Source organism: Chanodichthys erythropterus, chromosome 8 (genome assembly GCF_024489055.1).
Source record: "Chanodichthys erythropterus isolate Z2021 chromosome 8, ASM2448905v1, whole genome shotgun sequence".
In the NCBI taxonomy this organism is placed as follows: domain Eukaryota; kingdom Metazoa; phylum Chordata; class Actinopteri; order Cypriniformes; family Xenocyprididae; genus Chanodichthys; species Chanodichthys erythropterus.
In genome coordinates, this window is record NC_090228.1 from 38,750,851 (window position 1) to 38,767,742 (window position 16,892).

Sequence of the window (16,892 nt, forward strand, 5' to 3'; positions counted from 1 at the left end):
GGTTTCTGCTGTCTTTTGTTGCCTACGTGCTGCTCGCGGAGTAGAATTATCCTTTCACAATAAATCAAATTTGTTTTGCACCGAATATCTTAAAATACTTTATCAAATTTAAAATATAGATATTTTTATACTTTATGTAAATATTCTACTTTATGTCCTAACTGGTCTGTAGGAAAGGCAGGCTGTGACGTCACTGACAGAGAGAGGGGACAGTTGCTCAACCTCTCCAGAATGTGTACAGGTGAGATTTGTATAAAAAAAGCAGATTGACTATTTTTAAGGCAGTGTTACTGCTTGCCAATATTTTAAGGAATTACACATCAATTTAATTCCTTAAAACAAAAGATCAACCATCAATCACCTTTATTTATATAGTGCTTTTAATAATACAGATTGTGTCAAAGCACTGAACAGTATCAAATAGGAGAGTATAGTAATTTATAATGACACGATTAAACACTGAATTTCCAGTTTAAGGCATTTTATTATTGAATGCAAAGCCGTCATTGTCTAGGTCAGCTCAGTTTAAATAGGATCTGTGTAATCAAATCAACGATAATCGCTAGAAAAAAAAGATAACATTTTCTATTTTATGTTCAAACTGTTAAATAAAATTAGTTTTATGTATAAAGGCTGTGTGGTCCAATAGTGTTAACTACTGTATTAATTAATGTATAATTATATTAATTAATGTATATTAATGTATAATTCAGTTTGGAAGTTTTGTTTAAAAATCTCACTTCGATCATGAAAATATTAAATACTTGTAAATATATATTTTTTTAGGTTTTATTGATATATTTTCATAAAATGTATGCTGTATAAAATTACTGTAGATGTAATCTGTATACTCATTTAACACAACTATTAAGAAGTAAGAAAAGTTATTGTTCAAATGTAGTGTAACTGAAATATTTTAAATATCATAAAATATCTTTATCTAAATAAAGTATAGATGGTCTCACATTGGTCTCAAAGTCCTGCAGTATTTTTAAATTTTGAGGATGATTTCACAAAAATAGGTTCCTGTAAGCTATCATGGCATGTTCCCAAAATTGCCACTAGGGTGCTGTAAAATGCCAATTGGTATTCTATTTAGAATTTATTATTATGAATATCAGCTTTGGGTCACATCACCATACAGCTGTCCCCCCCACTTTTAAAATGGCTGCTACGCCCCTGCCTGTACGTAGTACCATTATTGGGGGGTTGAACTCAGCCTGAGCCTCAGGGTTCAAGGCTCCCTTGAAGACAGTAAGTTCATTTAAATGAACTATTAAGACTGAACGGGCTGGCGAACTTGTGAAATGACAATTAAAACATCATTTATAACATCTGAAATGTAAGAGAGGTATAAAATATCCTGTATTAGCCATGCTTGCGAAGATGGTTCAGGTTGATCAGTTTGTTCTTCTTGACTGTCATTATTGGACTCAGTTTTAAACCGATACAGCAAAACTGTTGCCATAGTGTAGTTACAGTAGTGTTTTCAGCATCTCAGGAAGCCTCAGCAGCTACTCACCATTTATGGTAAAGCGTGTTACATTTCTGACACACAGACTAAGCAGTAGACCAATCACAACAGACGGGGACCGGCTGACCAATCAGAGCAGACTAAGATTTTTGGAAATCGGGTCTTAAAGAAACTGAAACTAAAACAGTGTTCAGACAGAGAGACTGAAAAAAGTTGCTGCAACAATGTAAATTATAAGAAAAAATATAATTTAAGCCCCGGTGGCTTCATGGCAACTGTGCATGGTGGGCAATGGGCATTTAAAACAGTTAAACATAAAAGGACTATGTCAAAGTCATTTGACCACATTTACTGCAGCAGCTGGTGCCCATATGATCACAAACCACAACAGCCACATCCATGAGATCGTTTAAATTGAGATGACTTTCATGTCATAGAATGTTATGTCAATTTCAAACGAGTGCAGGATATCATCCTAATCTGCCATGTCTGTGTTATTTGCGCAAATTCAACAGTGCCCTTAGAAGTCTAATGCAATCTAATGCGAATATCTGTGAATATATCAAATTCCAGAGCATGCGTTTTCCAAAGAACCCGTAATAGCCGACTTCCTGTTGTGCTGGCGTATAACTTGGAGCATGAAAGTTGTTTGGCCCGATGAGGTCTATATGTGTATTGAGTTTCATACTAGGGATGGGCGATACCACTTATTTTGTTTTCGATACGATACTGATACTTTCAAGGCCAGTATCACCGATACTGATATGATACCTCTAATATGAACTTATAGATTTTAACATTTATTAAATTATTGAATTACTAAGAGTAAAATGGGTCATGATACCCACTTAACATATTTGAAAGGCATTTTAACATTCAATATGCCTTAATTGCAGTTTATTAGATTATATTTTTGTTTACACATGGTTAAAATGTTTACTTGGTAAACCATGGAAAATCTACAAATAAGCCTATGTCTAGCTGAACTATGGTCACTATAGTAATGGTTCATTTTCATAAGGGACTGCCAGAGACAGGCTGTTGCACCCATAAAATGAAACATTTGTATTCTGACAGAACATCAATATGAACTTTTAACGTTCAATTTAAATAAATGTAATTGCACAAACTATGTAGGCTACTATTTCATTTGGTTTATTGTGAAATAATAATAATAATATGTTTTTCTGTCTTCTGTTAAGCATTGTTCTTGGCTGCGTTTCCCAAAAGCATCACGATACTAAACGCCTGTTTAGCCCTGTTTTGTAGTGTCACTCTCTGTGATTGATTGGTTCTGACTTGCAGCATTTGTGTGTTCAGATCAATACTTCTACTACAAATTATTCGCTAACATAGGTTATTTGTCCATTTCAATGCATATTGTATGCATTAAATTTAAATAAACAAAATAACTGGTAAAAAAAAATATACCTTAGTATCGAAATTTTAATTTGAGTATCGATACTTTCAATACTCAACGTCAGTATCGATATATCGATACTTCATATCGATCTGCCCATCCCTATTTCATACAAATACATGCAAGCGTGTTTGATATATGGACCAAGTTTTTAGACACTGTTCAAGGGGGCGCTGTCGAGCCCCCCTGCCACGCCCAAATACCAGCTTCTGCCCGGCCCTGTTGGCCGATGATTCCGATGTGTGTGTGCAAAGTTTTTGAGCATGTTAAGGGCCCCAAAAATGCCAGAATATTCGAAAAAATAAACCTCCTAAAAAAACAACAGGGCCTTCACCTTTAAACAAACTCTCATGTTGTTCAAGGTGATCCTGACAGTAAGAGTTCAGACACACCAGACAGGACTTGATGGCTTTGTGTTTTCTTCCAGTACAGACGTCACACTGCACATCTCCAGCTCCAGCGTAACAGTCAGCAGGAAGTTTAATCTTCTTCAGTTTCTCCACCAGTTCAGCCAGAATGGTGATTTTAGCTAAAGCAGGTCTTGGACTGAAGGTCTGTCTGCACTGAGGGCAGCTGTAGACTCCCATCTGATCCTCCTGATCCCAGCAGCCTGTAATACAGATCTTGCAGTAACTGTGTCCACAGGGAATGGCCACAGGATCCTTCAGGAGATCCAGACACACTGAACACATGAAATCATCCTGAGAAATTCTGGCTTCTGCCATTTTAAAGCATGAATACAGAGACACAAACACACAACAGCTCAACTACACTACAGTTTCACTTTCTCTGAAGTCATGTGATTCCTGTTTCCTGGTTCTGTGTTTTAGTGACGTGTGTAAAACAGGCGTGTCTGTAAAGCAGCTTCCTCATTCCTGGTCCTGAAGAGCCTCATTGCTGATAAGTTTTTAGTTTTCATGGGTGTTTCCACACACACTGTGTTTAATCAGTCTCAGACACACACTCAAAAAATATAAGTTACAGAGAAGCAAGACAACACCCTTAAAACACCCTTATCTGTCCAGAATTACAGTTCCTTAAAGTCACCATGAAATGCAAATTGCCAGATCTTGTTTTAATTTAATTTTGTAGTTATAATTATATTTTTTTATTATAAATGATTTAACCATGCACATAAAGCTAGGCGATAAACAATAATTATAGAGAAAAAAATTATTTGATGAAATTATAACAAATATTTATCACACTTTTGATATAATGTTTATACACAAAAAGCCAAACAAAGTGGCTTACTGTAACGAGGCGGCAGACTCGGTGGGATCCATGTGCAGCTTTATTAAACAATCGTAGTCATACAGGCAGGGGTCAAGAACCAGCAAAAGCAGTGGGCATGCCAGATGAAGCCTTGATTCGAGGCTTGTGTCGGTAACGTAGAAATCACGTGACCAATGACAAACAAAGCCTCACTTTCTGTCCAATCACTTGCGCGATTCACTTTGCGTATCAGAATGCTCGAACCCCCAGATCTTACTTTATGAGTAGGTTTTTATTCAGACTTATTCAATTAAATTTTTAGATACCCAGTTATAGAAGTAATATGAAGAATAGAAGTCATTTCAGGAAAATAAAATATTTGCCATATGCAATTCATATGTTTACATTTGAAGAGTTTATTTGCAAAAACAGATAACTCCATTTTTATGAATTCTCACAAATCATGTTTTTTTTATTGTGCATTCCAATTAATAACAATCAAACTGCAGTTGGGCTGTTTTGATTAAGTAATGATAACTCTAAAAAATATAGGTAAATTAAAAAATTAAAATTCATTGAAAGTATGTTTTATATATATATTAAAAGTTTGTTTTTTAGCAAAAGCAGATAACTCCAACAGTCGTTTTTTGGCAAAAGCAGATAACTCCACATTTCATGTTTCATAGTTAAACAAAACCCAAGTAATTGCATTTAAAACACTCTGAAACACACATGTGCACACAAACGCACACACACACACACCCACCCACGCGCGCACACACACACACACACACACAAACAGATCGGCACACACATATACACACACACACACACGCGCGCGCACGCTCTCTCTCTCTCTCAAACACACACACACACACACAGATCGACACACACACACACACACACACACACACACACACACACACACACACACACACAGATCGGCACACAAGTACACACACACGCACTAATACACACACACACAAGCAAAAGGACAACCAATTTTTCAGCATGTAAGTCGTGTATGGTGTACAAGGACTTACAGGAGTCGAAATCATAAATCCTCGATCACTTTTAGTGAGCTTTGATAAAACTTCCCTCAGCTAGCGCGTCTTTTTGAAGTGACTAGAAGCCTTGTCACCTGACCTGAATACTGCGCGCTGATTCGCTAAAACGGACTTATTGGTTTCTGTCTGTACACAAACAAGGGCGCTTGTCGGCTTCTGCTGTAAAACGTGAACTTGCGATGCCTGAAAGTGGGCAAAACCGGCTCTTCTGACAAAATGGATTTAGGGTACAGAACGTGCTATATGTGGAGAATAATGCACAGCACTTAGTTCATTTTTTTTAAAAATGGCGTTTATCGGTTTTTGCAAATGAACTCTTCATTTATTCTTCTGTTACATCAAATTGATATTCATACTGGGATTAAATGCCACAGTTTAACCCTCTGGAGTCTGAGGCTGATTTGGGGCCTGGAGAAGTTTTGACATGACCTGACATTTGTGCTTTTTTCATTTGTTCATAAACACATTAATGACACAAGTGTCATTACACTGTATTCAGCACAAACTAGGCTACCATAATATGTGAGGAACATGTATGTACATGTTTGTGTTTTTGAAAGAATAACGTTTATGCGTGGTTATTGAAAAAACAAAAAACTTAAGTCACTGAAATAAGGCCAAAAAAAGTATATTAAATCTGTGTTCATAAGACTTCTGGGTATTGGAGGTTGTAGACTAGAGTTTTTGCTTCAGAATTATGTAAAAATTATGCTGCCTACTCCTTCATATAAAACAATATATTGATTTAGTTTTTGTAAGTCACTTTTTGTCAAGAAACACAGTATGCGTGGAGGCGTGAATGATCATGAATAATGGGCCATTTACACCTGAGAAGACAAAAGAATCAAATAATAATGACCTGAAATGACTTGCATATTAATCAGGCCTTTCAGTCAGGTAGGGTGTGAAAAAACCCTCTGTAATCATGTCTCAGCTCAATTTAAAATAATGGTATTCTATTATATTCTTTAAAATATAATGTATTTCTGTGGTGCAAAGTGTCTGAACAATTATGTTACCTCTATGGCATTTCATATAGGCTTTTAGCTTAAAGCATGCACATTTGGAGAAATATTGATGGATTCTTATATGTTTATGTCAAATTTCTATACAGAGGAGTAATATTTATTCTATATTTATTCTATATATCATCACTATGAGTGCTGGATACAATTCATACTTGCAGCCGGAGGGCGCTCTGTACACCTTTAGGCCACAAATCCATATAAAGAAGAAGAAGAACCAGGAACTAACTGCATGTCTTCTAGAGTTCGCTAACCATGGCTTTAACATCCAGATAAAAACTTTTCAAGACAATAAATACAAGATTGAGACGATGAATGCATGTATTGCTTCTGAATTTGCGTCTGAATAGCGCTGACTCCGTGGGCGTGGCCGCATTAGCGGATAATGAGCTGAATCACTGACTTCTGACATGGCTCTCTTTTCATACAGATTACATAAACACAAAATGTTTGTTTTCGATTTGACTTGCACGATTTAAAACCTGACATTTCAACGTTTCTTTAGACATAAGTTTAATTTTTTTGTCATTCGTATTCACTAAGTTACAGTTCATTTTCTGAGAACTATCAGATTGGTCTTTGTTCAGAGGGAGACGAGAGATCACGCATCATGTTAGTTTTCTTTATTTTACAAAAAGCACAACATTTTGTTTTTACTCTGAGTGTACACAAATGAAAGAAGATATTCAACAGATTAAAATGGCGTATAACTCTTAATTGTATGTGCAACATTGACGGAGTATTTTGAGTCTCTTTCACACTGGTAAGAAAAAAAACGCGGTGGTATCGCCAGCGATACCCTCAGACCTCAGAGTGTTAAAGGGTAAATTAATTTATCACGGAGATAAATTCAACACACGCGCGCACTATTAGGCTTTTATTTGAGCATGTAACATGAAACTGCGTGGATGGCTGCTTCTTCGTCCGACAAAGCTTCTTTCACAGGGTTTTGGCTGCTTTGTTTTTTACTAAACACCAGATGGCGCTGTTTTCGACACTCTCGAAGCTTTGAATCTTTACCCGAAACAATGAGGGAAAGCCTCAGTGCTTCATGAGGCATCATTTGCCCATCACTAGCGGCAGGCAAGGCAGAGTAATCCAATAAACAATCAGGTAAATCACAACGCAGGCAGGAGGCAAAACACATAATGTTAGCCAGCACAACAGGTGAATGTGTGCGTCTGCTTAAATAGTCTGGTTTATGTGGAACAGGTGTGTGTGTAATCAGCCCAGGCACGGGGTATTGGGAAATGTAGTCCAGGACAGGTTAGCACTCAGGTGAGGGAGCCCTCTGGTGGTGATCACTCTCTGATTGGTCTTGATCACATGACAACTAAACGGTGCTGCGAAATCCAGTGAGAACCGGTTGAATTCAGTGAAGTGAGTCTCTGTGATTTAAACTATTTTAAAGCCAGATGAAACAGCGCTGACATTGTTGTATCATAGATACAATGGAAAAAACTCAAAGAGAACTGAAATTTTTGATGGTCTCTTTATTTAGGACACATCTCAGCAGCCAGCAGCTGAATCCCACACTTATATGCATTTTTGGTATTGTGGACTTACAATGGCTGCCGCGTGCGTGTGTCTGTTAATTCCACTAAGGCCCTGTCCCAAATGGCATCCTAAACACTCACGGCCTTTCTGCGAGTCCACTGCTGCGGAGCTCGCACCAGTACGGGGTCAGCAAAAGTGTGCATCAAGGGCGCATATCGACCGCAAATGGGGCGCTCGCGAGCACCCTTCTGAAGCCTAAAAATGACAAAAGGGACACCCTACAATCTCATGGACTCATGTACTCACGGACACATGTACGCGGCAGCCATTGTAAGTCCACAGGACCGAAAGTGCATAGAAGTGTACCATTTGGGACAGGGCCGAAATCGTAGAGTGTCCCATTCATCATTTTAGGTTTCAGAAGGGTGCTCACAAGCACCCACCTTTTGCGGCCGCTATGCGCCCTCAGTGCACACTTCAGCTGAGTTTGCGAGTTGTGCAGAGGACTTTACCCAGCGGTCAAAGCTGCATTACGTCACAAAAGTGCGGACTCATAGGAAGACCACGAGTGTTTAGGGTGCCATTTGGAATTCAGCCACCAATACACACACGCCGCAACCAAGAGCTTACAAACCAAGAGGAGACACTTTGATACTTTTTGGGCAACGGCCACTAGATGGCGATCCTGTAGCATGGCCGCCATTATGGGCTGAAAATACTAACTGGACCATAGAATCCTTCACATCTTATACACCCAAAATCGGCGAATTTCACTGCCAAATCAGAAGCGCAATAGAACAGTTTTTTAAATTAAGTCACCAGTAAATTGTATGGCTCCTACAGTAAATGTTGTATTGTCTTATATATGTTTTATTTGACCATTTTACCAGCAATTCACACTTTTGGACACTTTTGCTTTAACGGACATTAGACAACACTACAAAATCAAGCTGTTATATTCATGTATTTATTGTCCAACATTCCCAATTTTCCTGATGCATGTCCTTAATTTAATTTCATATGTTGGTAATATTTCAGTGTTTATAAGCCTTTTAAAGAATTTTAACCCAAACTGACTGGGTTTCTAGAGAGCAAATGTTTTATGAAAAAGTGGAAGACTTAAACACAAAGTGTGTAAAATAAACTGTTAAAAGGATTTGATAATCTCTAGTGATAGTATTTTATTCTGTGTTGTCATCATTTAGGTTGGATTTCAGCTTTAATGTATTTTTTTTTTTTTTTAACAAAGCAGCTGATATTGCCATAGAAACTAGTGGACTGCCGACCTGCTTTCACCACAAAATGGCGGAAACGCAGGGCTGCTGCTGGGCGCCGGTGTTGCATTGGAACGTTCTATTGAGTGTCACTTCTTGTTAGTGTATATTCTTTGACACGGTCTAAGGACACAGCGCAGGCTGAACAGAAGTGCCGTCACCATGCAAAAGAATGTGTCACCATTTCCAAAAATGGCAAAAATAAGATAACAAAATAAGGTTTTCATGGACAAATTAGGGCTGTACTAGAATAATCGAATATTCGAATATTCGTTCGGTGGGGTGGCATTCGATTTTCAGTTTTGAGATTCGAATATTCTTTTTTTTTTTTTTCAACACGTGACTTCCGTCGCGGACTCATTCTCACTCATGCTTGAACCGCCCGTTGGCGAACGTAGTGATTTATTTCATCTCATACTGAATAGGTACAAAATGCCCAAGACCTCAGCTGTTTGGGAGCACTTTAAATTAAGTGAGGATGACAAGACAAAGGCAGTGTGTCAAATATGCGATTTGAAACTGGCCTACCACAACAGCACCACAAGTTTGAAAAATCACCTGAGTTCTGTAAGTAGCACGCGGCAAGAAATCTAGTAGATTAGACTAAGAAAATGCTATTTGTTTAGGTTGTCAGACTAGCTGAACATCTGCATCAGCAACAGATCGTTCGCAAGGGAGAAGAGCTGTCAGCAAGCCACGGAGAAGAGGAGACGGATGCGCCACCACCACCCGCCAAAAAAAAACAGCAGGAGATTTCAATGCTGATGCAGGCTGATGACGAAGAGGAAGAAGAACGCGGAGACAGCGCAAAGACAGAGATGGAGCAGTATTTGAGAGATGCTACTAAATTACAGTCGGGCCCACTGGCATGGTGGAAGCAAAACAGTGACCGCTACCCTAAACTGGCATTTGCAACCAAACACCTTCTTTGCGTTCCGGCCACTTCAACTCCATCAGAGCGCATTTTCTCAAAAGCTGGCTACATCGTCAACAAGACCCGAAGTTCCCTTTTACCAGAAAATGTGGACAAACTCATCTTCCTCGCACACAACTTGAAACGAGTATAGGTAGTTTCACAATAGTTTCCAACCACTGGGTTGCGATTTATATAGGCTAAGTGTTTGAAAGAGCCTAAATATTTTTGTCATTGAAATGTGAGCTGTCTAGCTAGGCTAACATTACCTTGTTCTATTTAACCTATTACAGTTTATTCTATATAAGGGAGTGAATAAAATGTATTACAATTACTTTAAATTTAAATAGCCAACCCGTTACGGTGTCAGTAATTATTACATTTACGAATAATAAATGAATGTAGTTCAACGAACTGCAGGCTAATAATAATAAATAAAAAAAAACACCGCAACATGCTTTCAATAAAAGCATCGCACATTTTAAAGATTTAAATTAACAAAAAGTCAGAATAAGACAAAATAAATCCCTTATATAGAATAAAACTAATTGTAATAGATATTACATTTTGTGTCATTTTAAAAACAATTCATTTATTCTTATTCAACTGTTTATAAGCATGCTACCGTGTTCTTTATTTATTACAGTTCGTTGAAATCACTGTGTGTTACTAATTTAATTTCTGTTTTGGGATTCATTTGTTTTAAAGAAATGTTCGTTATTAATACCTTATTAAAGTTCTTGCTCTCAACAGACTTTGTGTTTTGTATCACTTGTGCACTGTCCGTTTTCAGAGCATAAACCTGCCCGTATAATGCGTACCGGAAACTGTTCTATTTAAAAGATTATTAAATGTTTATTAATATTTAAAGAATGTGTGCCACCTGATCATATTGCACCAAATGCAACACTGCACTCCACTGGGTCTGCCGCAACACATTTACGATGCCGAAGAGTGAAACGTGAAGTCGTGAAAGATGATACAAATGCAAACCGACACTATTATTATATATTTAGCCCCACCCACCGAAGCTTCGAATATTCGATATTGATTGCCACCTAAGCTTCGAAGCTCAAAAAATGGCATTCGAAACAGCCCTAGGACAAATACTAAGTAAATAAATAAAAATTGAAAGAAAGGATGATTTGTGAAAATCCATTAATATTATGAGTATACATTTATATTAACATCCATCACATATGCGTTTCCCAAAAAAAGCATCGTAGGCCTAAGTCAACTTAGGCTTATGATGCTTTTAAGAAATGCAGCACAGGATGTTTCTAGGTGTCAGTATTTGGTCATCGATGTGTGTGCACTAACTGGACAATGCTCTTCAGCAGCTAGAGATTGTCCAGGCATCATTCAGCTGTGTATTTGATGGTTTTACAATATACAATAAAACAATATTTTCACAGGTCACAAAGGTAGTTCCCAAAATGAAACCTAAATCCAAAAAGACACCACCAATCAGTGACAAGTAAGTTGCAGAAGATGCAAATAATGACCATACTTAATATCTGAAATGCAGAATATTTTGACTGAGCATCTAATAACAGCATATTTACAGGTCTCTAGACTTTGGAAATGCCAAGTATGCAGGTTGTGGTATACTTAAAGACTGCACACTACTAATTTAGTATCATCTTAAGGCATGCAGACTTCCCGTCTCTATGACTCCATGAGTGGTTAAGCAGTGAAGTGCAAAATTGTACAATACTTTTAAGCTCAGAACTACAGGTATAGCCACTTCTCTGAAATCTTTTTCTCTAGGACTTCATTTGGTATTCCACATGGGTCAATCTTGTTGGGGATAAACAGTTTAGGACCCTTGAAACCAGATACTGTATGTTGAATAAAGACCCGAAAATAATAAATTAAAGGTCCCGTTTTTCATGGTTTTTTGAAGCTTTGATTGTGTTTATAGTGTGCAATATAACATGTGTTCATGTTTCGCGTGTAAAAAACCACAGTATTTTTCACATAATTTACTTATCTGTATACCGCTGTTTCCACTGTCATAAAAACGGGCTGATGACTTCCTTGTTCTATGAAGTCCCTCCTTCAGAAATACGTAACGAGTTCTGATTGTGCCAGCGGTTCCTGTGTTGTGATTCGACAGCAGTTTAGCGCATCTTGCCCGGAAAGGTCACGCCTCTTACCATAACGTGGAGATGCACGCGCTCAGTGTTATTGTAAACATGTCTTTAATTTTACCCTATCAATTTGAGCCAGAATCAGACCCGGTGATTGGACTGCGGGATGGAAATAACAGCGTTTCAACAACATGGCGACAAACACACTCTACAAACGCAACTCTTGTGTATTCCTGTGGGTGGAGGTTAGTCAAAAAACTGTTTTAGTGACGTCATTAAAGAAGGAAGTAGAGGGATGTAGTCCAAACTGGCCGTTCGATGTAGGCGACTTCTGTTAAATAAAATATCTCGCTTGGCATTGAACTTTGAGCTTTAAAATTTTACAGATTTTATTTATACTCTAACAACAACATTACACTCTAACTAAAGTTTGAAACATGGGATCACGAAGAATGGGACCTTTAAAGAAAATTTTATTGAAGAATAGTTTGCAGTTTGCAGATACTAAATACAGACATTGCCTGTAATCATAAACACCAGTATATATACACTGGTTTTTAGAAAAATATCATTTCCAATTCATTATATATTACAAGGTGATGGATCGTAAATCCACTCCTTTCACTATACCCTTATAGATAATTTTTAAGATTAAAAACAAAATTGTGGTCTAATTCAAAATAAACAACAACAAAAAATAAATAAATAAATAAATAAATAAATAACTAAGACCATCATAATCCATCTAAGTATTTTAAGTTTCTTAAATCATTGTTCAGTTTATAGACATAGCATGTACCACCTTAATTGAAGAACATCTTTTAAATCTCTTTTTTTTAAACACCTTTAAAAATAGAAATAAAAGAAAACAAATTTACATGACCATAACCATTTCAATTATCCTTTTCAATAGAACATAGAATTGTTACTTTTACTTAATAATCCTTTTGTTTTCATTTCTTTTTACAACAGATCCATTATAGCCCACAAAAATAAATAAATAAAAAATAAATAAAAACAAACATAAACCTAAACTTTTGAATTTTAAAACATTTCATTACAAAAACTTTCATCAAAATGAAAAAATATATAAATTCAATTATAATAACAATTTGTTTGTCTTGACTGACATATCTCTTTATCATGACCTCACTGTTAATAATACTCAATACCTAATTATTTTTAATCTGAAACTCACTTTTCACAACATTTCACAGTATTGAGACTGTCAAAAGTACAGCATTCAAAATAATTTAATAATAATTAAGACTTCCTTTAAAGTCAGTTTTAAACTCAAGTTTCTTGTCAATTATAACTGCATAGGCTGACCAAAATCTTAATGACCAAAATCTTAACCCTCTTCTTTGGCAGGGATATTTTTCATTATTACTCACTGCACCAAAATTGTCAAACAAAAACACAAACGGACAGATTTTCTTCCATAACACTTATAAATTATACAAATTTGTACTATAAGACATTATCAATTTCTTTAAAGCTGTTTTTGAAACAGTTTCACTTTTTTTCATCACAATAATTTCAACTGCTTATAATTTTGTCACTCTATCCCATCAAATTGTTAGTCTGCAGATCTAAAAATATATTATCGTTACTGTCTCAGTCCCACCTATCTCTATTGTTTTGCAGAAACCAAATTATTGTTTTTCTCTCAAATCCCTAGGTTTACACAGACAGCCTTATAGCTTCTTTCACCTTCAACCCTTATTACATAAATTGTATTTCTCTAGACATCTAATGTCATACATCCATTTAATGGATGAAAAGAAAAATAAATAAATAAATAATAATAAATAAAACTTTTAACAATTATATTCACTCCTCCTTTGTTTGTTTGCCCACCGGCCTTCCATAAATTTGAGGGGTTTCTCTGGATAATTTACTAGTGACTTGCCAATGTGTCACTTTCTCTCTGCTGTCAAATCTTATAACATCTAAGTTTATCATTCTGATCAAACAAAGCAGTGTTTAAATTTAGACCCTCAGTTGAATTTAGACAAGGGTTTTTAACCCATGGACGGCAATCTTCAATTCCACAATTCCAATTTATATAAATGTTCTTAAAAATACTAATCCAGAGAATAATTAAAATCAACATCATAAATGACAAAAGTCATAATTACCATTAGCGGACAGAGCTGGATATCCAATCCACTTAAAGCTCGTCCCATGTTCTGTATCGTCTGTTCATAAGATTCAATCCGAAATATCGGCTTGTCAAAATTTGTCATTTCACTTAACCCATCTGTAATGATAAAACACCCATTCCAGAGGTTAATGACATACACACACTGAGGACAGATTATTTCCACATACAAAACATAAAGTTCAGTCACCATCACACACACTCACACAAGACACATGAATATGAACCGCTAATTGTCAATGTTTGCTTTTGGTTTTAAATCTAAAAACATGAACTTAATAAGAGTAAAACCTACAGGAAAAATGTTTAGTCTCAAAGCATGTCTCTTCACTATAATTTGTTTTCAGAAAAGTCAGCTGGGTTGTTTTGGTTCTAATCTCATTGTTTTATTTAAGCTTTATCAGGCTGATAACAGAGTTTCATCCTTTTCCTCACTCAAGCAGTCTCTCTCTCTTTCTGCGCAAATAATAAAATAATTTAATATTAAGTTATTATATAGAACCCTTGGTCATTCACAAAGGTTAAAGTGTAAATGTTCAACTTTCAAATAAAGACCATTACCACCATCTAAAATATGTTATGCTAGTAGCCATTTTTTTAGGGTTATCTTTAGTTTAAATGCTGAATGCACTTATCTGTCTCCTGAATCTTCAAAATCAGTGTTCATCTTTAACCACCACCAAATTATCCTCTGCCATGTCCAATGACCTGCAGGAGTAAAAACTATGATAGAGACACATTAGTTCAAAATCAACATGGCCTCATTGATTTAGTGATTCATAGTACTGTTGAATCTAAAACTTCTATACAGTTCTTGCCAATAGGGCAACCAACATTATGTTACTAAATTTTACTCTGGTCTCCCCAGAAATTACGGACAATCACCTCATGGTCTCAGTCGGCTCTTGAAAGCTCATTCCCATCAGCTCTTATCAATAATCTTCTTCTCCTCAGGGTCTTGTCCCCTGGCATAGTTGCATCAAGTTGTGGGCTTGTCACAATGAAAAACAAGCCATCTTAGGAATGCGGTTTCTGGTGAGTGGTATAGAGGAGCATTTTTGGGGCAGACTGCTGTAACTTCTCACAGGTCATCGCCCCTTCATGATGCTGCTGGCCTCACATACATCCGCTCCACTCTCATACCCATCTCGCATAAACACCTCCCATCAGGGTAGATGCCCAGTGGCGACGGCAACCCCCTGCCTTAGGTTGTCCTCTGTCTGGCCAAAGAGGATCTTACCCGTCACTGAGAAATCACCTCGTGCACACTGGTACCCGCTCTTTCCCATTCCAGATCTTTGACAGTTTTCTTCAACAGAATCAGGTGTTTTCTGGAGCTTAGGGAGGTTGCATTCAAGAGCCACCAGAGCCATTGGACTGCCTAATAGTGTTAAAACATGGAGAAAGGTTAATGACAGCAGTATTTAATCACTGAAATCATTAGACTGTACATTCTCTCAGCAGCAACATATCAGTGCTGCGATTGTTCTCAGTGAATTTAATTCTCACTGTCCATTCAGTGTAGTGTTTTGCCACATCTGTAACCGGAGCCATCGGCACTGCACATGGGGGTGACAAAGATCAGACAAAAAGGTTACTGGTCATAGAATAAATTCATCAAAATAGTCACTTCTATCATTCAAGGTCTGTATTACCATTTTAGAGACCTCTTTATACTCATTGAGTTCTTTGACAAATTTAACAACTAATTTAACTAATTTAACCTCTTTATGGCAATCATTTCTTTCAACATCTCTGTGTCACCTGAGACATTGTGCTTTACTATAAATAGCTTGTTATCACTTATGACACAAGCTCAGATAGCAGCTTTTAGCTGACTTTGAATGAGAGAGAGACACTGAGGATTTCAGGGCTGGTACACAGCCTTTTTATAACTTTTAACATCAAACTTTACTTACTGTCTTTTAACTCTGGACCAGCTTAAGACTTTGCCAGAATTGACATTCATTTTCAAATAATCATAACTTTTATATTTGTCTTTCACCTGTATATCAGGGAATTTAGGCATTACCAACTTCAGATCAGGTCGAGTCTCTGTGACACTGGCAGTCTCATTTTTGCCATTTAAATCCTCTATGTCACTTTTACCATCATAAACCAAACATTTAGAAATGTAGGTCCTGTGATAGCGATGCTCTCATCACATAAAAACATACTTGAGGCTGTTCAAATATTTTTCCATAAATTGAAACTTTCAGAACATCCAATCATCCCTATTTTTATCCTCTACTTATTTAATATATAAATATATATAAATAAATATATATATATTTGGTAACACATGTTTTGTTTTTGTCCATTTAATATAAAACTTATTATTATAGATTTCCCTTCAAAAGGAATTCCTTAAGACTACAATCTTTTGACCTTGTTGTTATCTCTTGTTGTTTCTCAATTTCACAAGCTCATTCTCAGAGTGGAAGTCTCTTTTTTTGTTTGTTTCTTTCTTTTGTTTACAATATTTTACAATATGGCCAAGTTTCCCACACTGTCTACACTTTTTAGGTGGGTTTTTACAATTACAGGCTAGATGGCCCTGCTCACCACAATTAAAACACTCCTTGTCATCTTTATCACATTAAGTAATCAAATTGAAACATCCCTCAGTTACTTTTGGGATTTTTTTTTTTTTTCTATCAGAGGTTAATTGTAACCCACCCATTTTACAAATCCATAAACAAGTACAAACAGCTAAAAATGTGAATTTTTCTGGTTCTTTCTTTGTTTGT

General features: G+C 36.5%; 1 protein-coding gene across 8 annotated transcripts in view; it reads right to left on the reverse strand.

The window, feature by feature from the left end:
* The window catches only part of LOC137024903 (tripartite motif-containing protein 16-like), a 64,905-nt gene that overhangs the window by 1,947 nt on the left and 46,066 nt on the right, over positions 1–16,892 (reverse strand). The window contains exons 8-9 of one of the 8 annotated variants that reach the window (XR_010895792.1): positions 15,652–15,701; positions 10,367–15,523 (exon numbers count right to left, since the gene is read on the reverse strand). The exons of 1 other annotated variant lie outside the window; for it this stretch is intronic. The gene's annotated coding sequence lies outside the window, so the exon portion shown is untranslated. Of the gene's footprint in view, positions 1–3,517; positions 3,577–10,366; positions 15,702–16,892 lie in introns of those variants that run through there. 6 more of the 8 variants (XR_010895793.1, XR_010895794.1, XR_010895791.1 and 3 more) reach the window with 6 other exon arrangements.